The sequence below is a fragment of the Colossoma macropomum genome, unplaced genomic scaffold (assembly GCF_904425465.1).
Source record: "Colossoma macropomum unplaced genomic scaffold, Colossoma_macropomum, whole genome shotgun sequence".
In the NCBI taxonomy this organism is placed as follows: Eukaryota; Metazoa; Chordata; class Actinopteri; order Characiformes; family Serrasalmidae; genus Colossoma; species Colossoma macropomum.
In genome coordinates, this window is record NW_023495234.1 from 25,682 (window position 1) to 36,692 (window position 11,011).

The 11,011-nt window shown below is 43.1% G+C and overlaps 1 pseudogene; it reads left to right on the forward strand.

The window, feature by feature from the left end:
• Nucleotides 1-9,349: 9,349 nt before the first annotated feature.
• Nucleotides 9,350-10,743, forward strand: LOC118801210 (annotated as a pseudogene).
• The last annotated feature ends 268 nt before the right edge of the window (nucleotides 10,744-11,011 follow it).

Here is an 11,011-nt window from a genome sequence, read left to right on the forward strand (position 1 = left end):
AAGGAGGGAAGCATCCAATTAGGATCACAATACTCTGCTTATGCTTACTGTAACAGCAGTAATGGGGGTATCCTTATAAAACATGCTTTATTGTCCCCCTGGGGAATACTATCACTAGGCCGTGGACCACTAGTGGTCTGTGGTGGTCTTCAGGCCAATCCTGAAGGGGGAGCCAGTGGTCTGTAGTTGGCCAGTGATGGCGCCATAAGAGAAATATCTGTGATCGGACAATCTGATATTTAAGCTGTTGCCCAAAGTGTCAGTGTCAGCGCTGAAGAAATAAAAAAATAATAAAAATAATCAAAAGTTTTGCTTTCCTGTGGGCCTTGAGGAGGTGAGGTTTGAGAGCCTGTCACTAAGCTCTGTATAAAAAGCTCTTTGTCGCTGTTAAAGCCACTCTGAGAGCGTCATAAGGACATAATTTTGCTAGCTGGGCATCATTTCACAGCTCACACAAACGTAAGAAGGAAGAGTTTATATGTGTTCATTAACCAATAAGAATAAGTTTTTTTCAGTCCAGTAGGAGTGGAGCAAGATGATTGAGGATTTGGGACTGGTGAAGGAAAAAAAAATAGAAGCAGGATATTCTGGACATATACACTATCCATATATATATATATATATATAACTACAGCTAGGTTTGGCTGTGCAGATTTTAAGAGAGAAAGTGAAAAGGTCTTTATTCTGACAGAGTTGCGGTGAAGAGTTGGATAGATTTAAATAAAAACAATAAAAACAACTTGTATGCCAACAGTGTGTGTGTGTGTGTGTGTGTGTATATATATATATATATATATATATATATATATATATATATACATACATACATACACACACACATCCTGTACAGTACTGAATTACATTTACTTCATTACTGTCCACCACTGAGATAGATCAGTGGTGGACAGTAATGAAGTAAATGTAATTCGTTACTGAACTTAGTAGTTTTTTCTTGTATCTGTACTTTACTGAAGTTTTTCCATTTTGGGCGACTTTTTCCTTTCACTCCACTACATTTCAAAGTCAAATATCTTACTTTTTACTCCACTACATTATGAGAAATCTGACATTCATTTGGCTTATGTGTGTATAAAAACATAACATCTTTTAAAACGAAAGAAGCGTGAAGCAAGAACACCAATCAGGGTACAGAGCACGCTTTGTTTTGAGCTTGTTTTGACCTATTGGACATACCGACCAAGTACAAGCACGTAGTTCAACGAGGCATTTTAGGGCCAGAGTTCATAAAAATAAAAATAGTAGATTTGAGGAAAAAAGTCGTAATATTTGGAGGATAAAGTGGGCTAACTGTAGGGGGCCTAACTGTGGGGGGGCTGCCATAACGCATTTCGGTCTCGGTTGCTGTACTGGCGCCGGAGCTCCACTCTCTCCTGTCTCTCTGTGGATCATTTTGATCATCATTCTCACTGTCTGTGAAACTACATGCCCTCTTTGAATGGTGCGGAGATGTAGCCCCCGATAGCCGTGTAGACGACCCTGCCTGCGATTCTCCTTCAACAACACAGACAGACAGTTTCCTCCGAGTCTGTCTGGCTCTTTATTCTAGATAAACACAGTTTCCTGCTCAGCCGTTTCAGCTGTTTCTTGGAGCTGCTGTGCAGGAGAGACAGGGAGACTGAGTATTTCTTTATGGGTCAAATTCGATATGAAAGTATAACTCCACCAACTCCTCAATGCCCCTCACTTTAACATGAGGAGGTGCTGCCTTCCCTTTACAAAGACTTTGGCCACAGTATTGTGACCTTACTGCCACTTTAATGTTGTAATTCTATGACTTTTTTTTCTCAAAATATTACGACTTTATTCTCCAAGTCTACTATTTTTATTTTTATTAACTGTAACGGGTTTTGCAATTTTTAATGTTATTATTGCTAGAACCTTACGTGAGGGTGTGGGGTAACCCGGATTTATTTGAAGTCTACAGACCAGGGCAAGAGAGAGAAACGCTCGCACCAAGGATGCTTCAGAAAAGGGAATTTATTGGCTAAATATCAAACTACTTTGGACTACATTCAATGATAAACAATAGAAAATAAAAACAGAAAGCAAAACAAAACAAAGTGATAGTAATGAAAGACAAAAAGACAAAATAGCTCGAGTAAGTTAGAGTGATTCACGGCTAAATGGTATGAGGTAGTGTGGTTTTGGGAAGTCTTTTGGGAGCGCCTCTAGTGAATTAACCTAAGCATGGACGGGAATAACTATATGGCTGGATGTACCTATTAAAAGTTCTCTCATTAAATAAATTAGCGTCAGGGCCCTGACTGCAAATTGATGGAACCAGCTTACGTTGGAGTCGGGGGCTGACTTCAGGAGGGGTCGTCTCAGAACAGACTCGATCGAAGGCTGGAGCTCACGCGGTGGTTCCTCTCCTCGCTGGCCGTGGATGCTGCATCTCCGTGCAGGCACCCGCCTTTCCATCAGTGATTGGGCGGAGGCGTCTTGTGGCTGTTTGACGGTGGAGCTTGGGCAGCCTTTCGATGGTTGATCTGGGTGCGATGCTGGGTCTCCGTGGCGTCAGAACCGCTCCCACTCCGCTGGCGAGGTTCAGGTTGCAATCAGGGTTCTGAGGCTGGTGATACTAATTTGACTAACTACCTCTCTTTAGCAGAATCGAAAGTGATGGATATATCCTCCCTGGCCAGACAAGAAATATCCACCTTCCTTCTCTGAGGGTGGTTTAAACTTAAGGTGTGTAGACGAACAGGCAAGTTACAAAACAAACAAAGGTTTCAGATCTGAAAATTTAGCGTACGAATACTTCTGACCTGTATTTCTGACCAAGGCCGGCACAAACTTAGAAATTTAGCTATCCTCTTGTTGAGAATGGTGCACTCTGATTTTGCTCAGCTGGAGGCCCTACCCTTTGGAGGTGGAGCCAGAGTGCTGATAGGTTCTCCTCACCTAAGGTTAACTAGCTACTCATTGTTTCCAACTCTGATTGGTTGTGCATAATTTTAGGAATGCCTTCCCCAGAATCACTGCCTTCTTTGTTTCAGCTAGTTTAAACAAAGAAAAAGAAACATTCCTACATCATCAAATTGGTTTAACTTTCAAAATCAAGGAATGAACAACTAGGATATTCAGGTATATTTCTAAGAGAGAGTTTAACCTTTTAACCCTTGTTACCTGATACACAATATATGTTAAAGAACACAGGTAATATTTGCCTACAATATCTGAATATGACCCAATTCATGAAGAAATAAAATCGACAATAAAAGAAAAGGAACAAAGGAAGAAAAGAAAAGAAAAGAAAACCACATTCAGGACACATATTGGTCAGTGGTCTAAACTCATAGCAATTAAATGGTTGGGTCTGTCTGTTATCAAAGTTATACTCTACGTATTTCTAGCACTTAATAGTAGAAAAAGATACAGGTAATATTTAGGTACTACACAACAACAAGATTAATACAACAAATAGTATTACTTACAGATTATATAAATGTTGATAATCAAGCAGACAAAGCAAGAAGTTTCTTGGGTTCCTTATAAGCACACGTCCTTACGGTGGTGATGTGGTAATTCTCATTTTCACCCCTTGGGGGTGCTGTGGGTCCGTGCTTGAGATCCCCAGGGAATTTAGAAAGTTTAAATTTGCAGTCCAGATTGTCGTATCAGTTCCGTTCTTGGTATGTCTAGTTTAGTTAAAAAGAGTTCTAACGAATGGTTGCAGTTTGGAGTGGACATATACCTTAGAAATATACTTTCTGTTGCTTAAAAAAAATAAAGTTGTCCACAGGACTTTGGAGGGCCATGTGGCCAATATTCCAGGGTGGTGTTCTGTTGCCCCCTGGGTCGAGGGAGAGGGGTGCTGGTTCTTGATTCAGTCGTAAATTTGACTGAGTTTGGGTTTGGGAGAGTTAGGTCGACAGATTTACACTCCAGACTCACTGGAGCCAAAAGGCCCTTAACTTTTGGGTTGTTGATAAGTTAGGTAAACACTCAGCTTGGGGGTAAAGTTTCAGCCAGTGTTCACTACATAACAGTGGCCCTAAAACGCCGTCATATGGTTCAACGTCAGTGCAGCAGTGGAAAATTTTGGGAGCGTCTATTCCAACATAAATGATGGAACTAACCTAAGTTAATAGAAATATGTACACATATGCAGTTGTGACTGACGTGTCTTTTTTCTGAATTTATACGAAAACTATTTCATTTTATAGTAAATTAGTTTTTGCTAGTTTATGTTTATGAACAGAGACCTACAGATGCAGTTTAGTAAAGGAAAACTCATTTGTGAACCTGAGTTTAAAGCAAGTTTTTATTAAACTTGTAACTAAGTTGCAAATAAACCTTAAACTGAAACTTTGCTTGTTTGTAAAAAGTTATTTCAGAGCCACTCAGTTCTACCTGATGGAAACTGTTTGCCTTCAGTGTTTTGTGCTTATGATAATTTTAATAGACATCAGAGACTAATTAATGACATTCTATTAAAAGACTGGTTTATCAAGAGTGACACTGGAGTATTTTCACCTAAAATGAGTTAATGATGTAGAGTCTTGTTACAAAAATGATAATAGGACATCAGAGTCTTTTAGTACTTTTACTTTTGATACTTAAGTACATTTGAAGGTAAATACTTTTGTACTTTTACTCAAGTGGAGGTCTAAAGGGAGGAACTTCTACTTTTACTGGAGTAATATTTTACCTTGGGAATCTCTACCTAAACTCAAGTACATCATTTGTGCACTTTGTCCACCACTGATATATATATATATAGTGCAATCACAAACAGTAAAGATGCAATTGTGTTAATTCAGTACTTTCTTTTTATACATTAGAAGACTGAATTCACAGAGATTTTTATAAATGTATATATTTTTTATATACACTGCTCAAAAAAATAAAGGGAACACTTAAACAACACAATATAACTCCAAGTAAATCAAACCTCTGTGAAATCAAACTGTCCACTTAGGAAGCAACACTGATTGACAATCAATTTCACATGCTGTTGTGCAAATGGAATAGACAACAGGTGGAAATCATTGGCGATTAGCAAGACACACTCAATAAAGGAGTGGTTCTGCAGGTGGGGACCACAGACCACTTCTCAGTACCTATGCTTTCTGGCTGATGTTTTGGTCACTTTTGAATGTTGGTGGTGCTTTCACACTCGTGGTAGCATGAGACGGACTCTACAACCCACACAAGTGGCTCAGGTAGTGCAGGTCATCCAGGATGGCACATCAATGCGAGCTGTGGCAAGAAGGTTTGCTGTGTCTGTCAGCGTAGTGTCCAGAGCCTGGAGGCGCTACCAGGAGACAGGCCAGTACACCAGGAGACGTGGAGGAGGCCGTAGGAGGGCAACAACCCAGCAGCAGGACTGCTACCTCCGCCTTTGTGCAAGGAGGAACAGGAGGAGCACTGCCAGAGCCCTGCAAAATGATCTCCAGCAGGCCACAAATGTGCATGTGTCTGCACAAACGGTTAGAAACCGACTCCATGAGGATGGTATGAGGGCCCGACGTCCACAGATGGGGGTTGTGCTCACAGCCCAACACCGTGCAGGACGTTTGGCATTTGCCAGAGAACACCAGGATTGGCAAATTCGCCACTGGCGCCCTGTGCTCTTCACAGATGAAAGCAGGTTCACACTGAGCACATGTGACAGACGTGACAGAGTCTGGAGACGCCGTGGAGAGGGATCTGCTGCCTGCAACATCCTTCAGCATGACCGGTTTGGCAGTGGGTCAGTAATGGTGTGGGGTGGCATTTCTTTGGAGGGCCGCACAGCCCTCCATGTGCTCGCCAGAGGTAGCCTGACTGCCATTAGGTACCGAGATGAGATCCTCAGACCCCTTGTGAGACCATATGCTGGTGCGGTTGGCCCTGGGTTCCTCCTAATGCAGGACAATGCTAGACCTCATGTGGCTGGAGTGTGTCAGCAGTTCCTGCAAGATGAAGGCATTGAAGCTATGGACTGGCCCGCCCGTTCCCCAGACCTGAATCCAATTGAGCACATCTGGGACATCATGTCTCGCTCCATCCACCAACGTCACGTTGCACCACAGACTGTCCAGGAGTTGGCGGATGCTTTAGTCCAGGTCTGGGAGGAGATCCCTCAGGAGACCATCCGCCACCTCATCAGGAGCATGCCCAGGCATTGTAGGGAGGTCATACAGGCACGTGGAGGCCACACACAATACTGAGCCTCATTTTGACTTGTTTTAAGGACATTACATCAAAGTTGGATCAGCCTGTAGTGTGTTTTTCCACTTTAATTTTGTGTGTGACTCCAAATCCAGGCCTCCATTGGTTAATAAATTTGATTTCCTTTGATGATTTTTGTGTGATTTTGTTGTCAGCACATTCAACTTTGTACAGAACAAAGTATTCAATGAGAATATTTCATTCATTCAGATCTAGGATGTGTTATTTGAGTGTTCCCTTAATTTTTTTGAGCAGTGTATTTTATATATGTCAATATCAAAACTGACAGCAGAACTACAGGAAAACTTTTCCAAAGCACGTATACTGTTAAAAAGCATATACATAAGTTGAATTTGCTTTAAAAAAAAACAAAAAAAAAAAAAACGAGGAAACCGGTTGCCTTAAAAAAGTTAAGTAATGTGTAATGAAAACATGAGTTAGAATAGCTATAATTTTTGTGTTTGGTTAATATAAACATAAAATGTTTGTGCAACTTGTAAATTCTAATTATTTAACTTTTACGTTTTGAAATTGCAATTTAATCATGTTTCATTAGGTAATTAAGAGATACCGACCACTTTGCCTTAACTTTTAGTGTGAACGTGGTCAGTGGCCAACACAAACCCCCACTGATCAGCAAGGAGAACAATAACCTTCACTTTCAGCCAACAACTCAAGATCAAGCAGCTAAATAAAGCATATATGAAATGCATACGCCTGAGGAAAGGAAGCCTGGGTGGAATGAAAGCACACTGACGGTGAGTAAAACAAATGAAAGAAACACCCAATATGCAAATAGATGGAGCCAGGAGCCAATGGGAAAGAAATATGTTTTATCCAATAAGATCGTGTTAACAAAACAAAATGTAATTGTATTTTACAGTTTACTTAGTTTCACTCAGTTTCACGTTTGTTCAGCAACTTTAATGAGAAAGAATTGATTAAACCAACAGAAATGTCAAAAAAAGCTGCCACGGCAACAGACTAAACTAAATAGCAATAAGTTAATCATCAAAAACATCAAAGACGTTCCCTCAGCTTAAAATTGTTGAGCAATATGTGGGATATACTGAGATTTATGTGCAACAGAATTTATTTGAGTTATAACAAAATTCAGGATTACATATAAAATCCAGACCTTAGAAACAAGTGATACTCATTCATGAACCTCACCACGCAAGTCAACCTACATCCATAAACACTGTTATGGACATGAAGGACTATTTTGCTGTGGTCCCAACATTCCCATTACACTTACATGCACAGCCAGTCAAAAGCCATTAATTTTCTTGGAAGGCTACAAACGTTGGTATTCATTGAGTGTTTCTTCTTCTCCACTACCCTTCCACTTTTTTTGCTGACAGCCTTCTCAGCAGAGTTCTTGGAGCCAGTGGTTGGGTTGATCCCCACAAAGCACCTGGAAAATCACACAAAAAGAAAAAAAATATTATAATATATAGCTGCCATGCTTTGATGCTACTTTGAAGCTGTACTTTTTAAACAACAGTTAAAACACTGTGAACACACTGAAAACACAGAAAAGAAAACAACTCCTGTTGTGTACTTAGTGTTAGGATAAATTCTGTAAAGCTCTAACAGAAAACATGATGACAAACAGAGAGCTGGATTTCTCAGACAGAAATGTTAAGATCGCTACCATGACATATGATATTTTCAATATTTTGATCCACTCTTCCAATATCATGATTGCTCTCCAATATCTTTCTAAAAATAAATGATGAATTGCAAAGGTCGACTACCACGTTCTCAACTAAACAAGAACATTTCAGAATTTTTAATGGAGTTATGACATAACTGAAGTTTGAGGAAAGACCACGCCTAAACTCCTCCTTCCCAATTTCAGCTTCCTATAAATACCAGTCCTTTACTCCTCCTACTCGTGACGAAATTTCACACCAACCCAGCTTCGTGCTGCTTACCTGCTAGCGTCTCGTTGTCATGGACTTCGACATTGTCGCCTCCGATGATGACCTCTTTGGAGAAAGCCAGCATCTTTCCTCCCAGGGATCCACGCGTCCTACTGGATGTCCCGGTCCTGCTACCAGGCAGCCTGCCACTGTTGCTGGCCCAGCCAGCACTGTTGTCGCCCCCATTGCATGCCTTGCTTCTTTTGTTTTTTCCTCATCTCTCTCCCCCTATTTTTCTCAGCCTTTTTCTGCCCCACCTTTGGCTTTGTCTCTTCCTTCTGCTCAGCTTCCTCCTTTATCATCCCAACCTCCCCCCCTTTATCATCCCAATTTCTCCCTTTATCATCCCTTCCCATTCCCTCATCATCCCAACCCCTCCCCTTTTCTTCATACCCATTTTCTCCGTCTTTCCTGACATTCCCTGCTTGCCCTTCTACCTCGTTTTCTCATCCCATTCCAGGTCTCCAGTCGCAGTCACTGCCGGTTCAGCCTCGGCCCCTCCTCACCGACTCCTCATTTTCCCTACACACCGCTCCTCCTGCTGTCCCGCCCAGCGATGCCTGCCTCTTCAATCCACTTCTCGTCTCTTCTGCTCTGCGTGTGTGGATCCTCCAAGGTGCGGACGTCAGTCTCCCCTCATTACTTCACCCCTCTGCTGTCTCCAGTACTCCCAGTACCATTGACACCAGCAACGTTTCTCTTACTCTCAAGTGTGCCGATCCTCGCACCTCTAAGGTCCTCACCGCTCCTGAGTTCGCACTCGCCTGTTCCATCTATCCTGTTTTCCTCTGTTCGGCCTTACCATCAAGGCGTCGGAGCTGGATGACTATCTTTCTATGATCTTGGACCTTGCCGTTCGATTTGGAGGGTCAGGATTCTACGATTACCATCGTCTGTTCTCGGCCCGTGCATCTGCCATCTTCAGCAGTGGAACATGTCTACGTATTGGGGCTACCTGGATCTTGAGCTCTACTGTCGCGTTTTTGCTGGACGGACTGCTCTCTCCTGAGAGCTCTGCGGTTGCCCGTCTCACCCTGCTTCCTCCCGCAATCTCGTAGCTCCGCCTCCTCCCACTCCCCGCCCTGCCGTACCCTCTGCTCCCACGGCAGCCCCTGTCCCTATATTTACGACTTCCAGTTCCCACGACAGCCGCGGGCGGCGTTTGCTTTTTCTCGGGGGCCGGATGGTTTGTAATAATTTCAACTCTGCTGGATGTTTTTCTTCTTCGTGCAAGTTGCTCCATGTCTGCTCTCATTGTGGCCAGGCTCATTCCAGATCTCGATGTCCCCTTCACCCTCCTAAGTTTGAGCCCAAATGTCTACGGCATCTTTCTACTCCTGTCAATGTCCCAGGTCTTGCTGCTGACGTCTCCCTCCATCCTGATCATTCTTTCATCTCTTATTTGCTGGACGGCCTTATCTTTGCTTCCTGCCTCTTCCCTTTCATGTTGCAACCTCCTCTCCACTCTGTCCGAGCCTGATGTTGTGTCCTCCCTTTTGGCCAAAGAAGTTTCAGAGGGTTTTATGATCGGCCCTTTCGCTTCTCCTCCCTTCTCCGCCTTTCGCGTCAATCCTATTGGCGTTGCCACTCGTAAATACTCTGGCAAGAAACGCCTCATCATTGATTTGTCTGTCCCTCATGGCTCCTTAGAACCATCCATCAACAGCCTTGTGCCTAGCTCTGATTTCTCTCTCCATTATGCTACCATGGATAATGCTATATCGCTCATCAAGCAGGCCGGCCGTGGAGCTTGGCTCGCCAAGGCTGACATTGTCTCGGCTTTTAAGATCCACCTTCTGCACCCCGATTTTTGGCATCTGTTTGGAGTTTGCTGGGATGGCAGATTTTACTTTGCAGTTCGACTCGCCTTGGGATGCAAGAGCAGCCCCAAGATTTTCGACACTCTGGCTTGTGTTGGATCTTGCTGAATGTTTGCAGACTACCCTATGTGCTCCACCTCCTCGATGACTTCCTTGTGGTGGTCTCCCCTTCCTCCCCACCTGCGTATGGCCTCTGTACCCTCTCCTCTGCATTTCAGCGTCTCGGTATCCCTCTCTCTCCGGAGAAGGCATTGGGTCCATCTACTTCTCTTGAGTTCCTTGGCATTCAGCTAGACTCAGTCTTGTTCCTGGCTTCCCTTCCACCCGATAAGCTGGAACGAATTGCTACTGCCATGTCAGAATTTGTGCTGCAGCCTTGATGCTCGAAGCTTCAGCTCCTCTGTCTTCTTTGGCATCTCAATTATGCAATTCGAATAATACCTCAAGGACACTCTTTTATCTCCCACCTGCATGCATGTATCTCGGAACTCCGCTTCTGGCTCTTCCTCCTCCAGCACTGGAATGGCATCTCTTTCTTCTACAAGGACGCTATCCTAGTCCCTGAAGATCTGCAATTATTCACCGATGCAGCTCCCTCGATAGACTTTGGCAACTTCTATGGTGGCCGCTGGTTCGCTTCTCCTTGGCCTCCTGAGTTTGTTTTGCTTTCATTCGAATCAGGCGATTCCTCTGCCTTGTGGGAACTCTACCCGGTCGTCATCGCTGCACTCCTTTGGGGACATGAATGGACAGGACGAGTGATTCTCATCCACTCCGACAACTCCGCAGTTGTTCATATAATAAACAAAGGATGATCTAAATCCCTAACACTCATGCCATTCCCACGTTGCCTCACTTGGCACTCAATCAAACATCAATTTATTCTTGATTTTCTGGTTTAGTTAGATCATATAGTGGTTAAACAGGTTTTCACATAAACCTCAATTCAAGGTCATCAATAATTGCACAATCCCACAAAAGATTGCAGCTGTGCTAACGTATCAGGTCATACAATAGCACATACTGTGGCACAACAGTCAGATAAAATTGACCTCTGAGGCTGTAAAACCAGTTGTCCTAAAT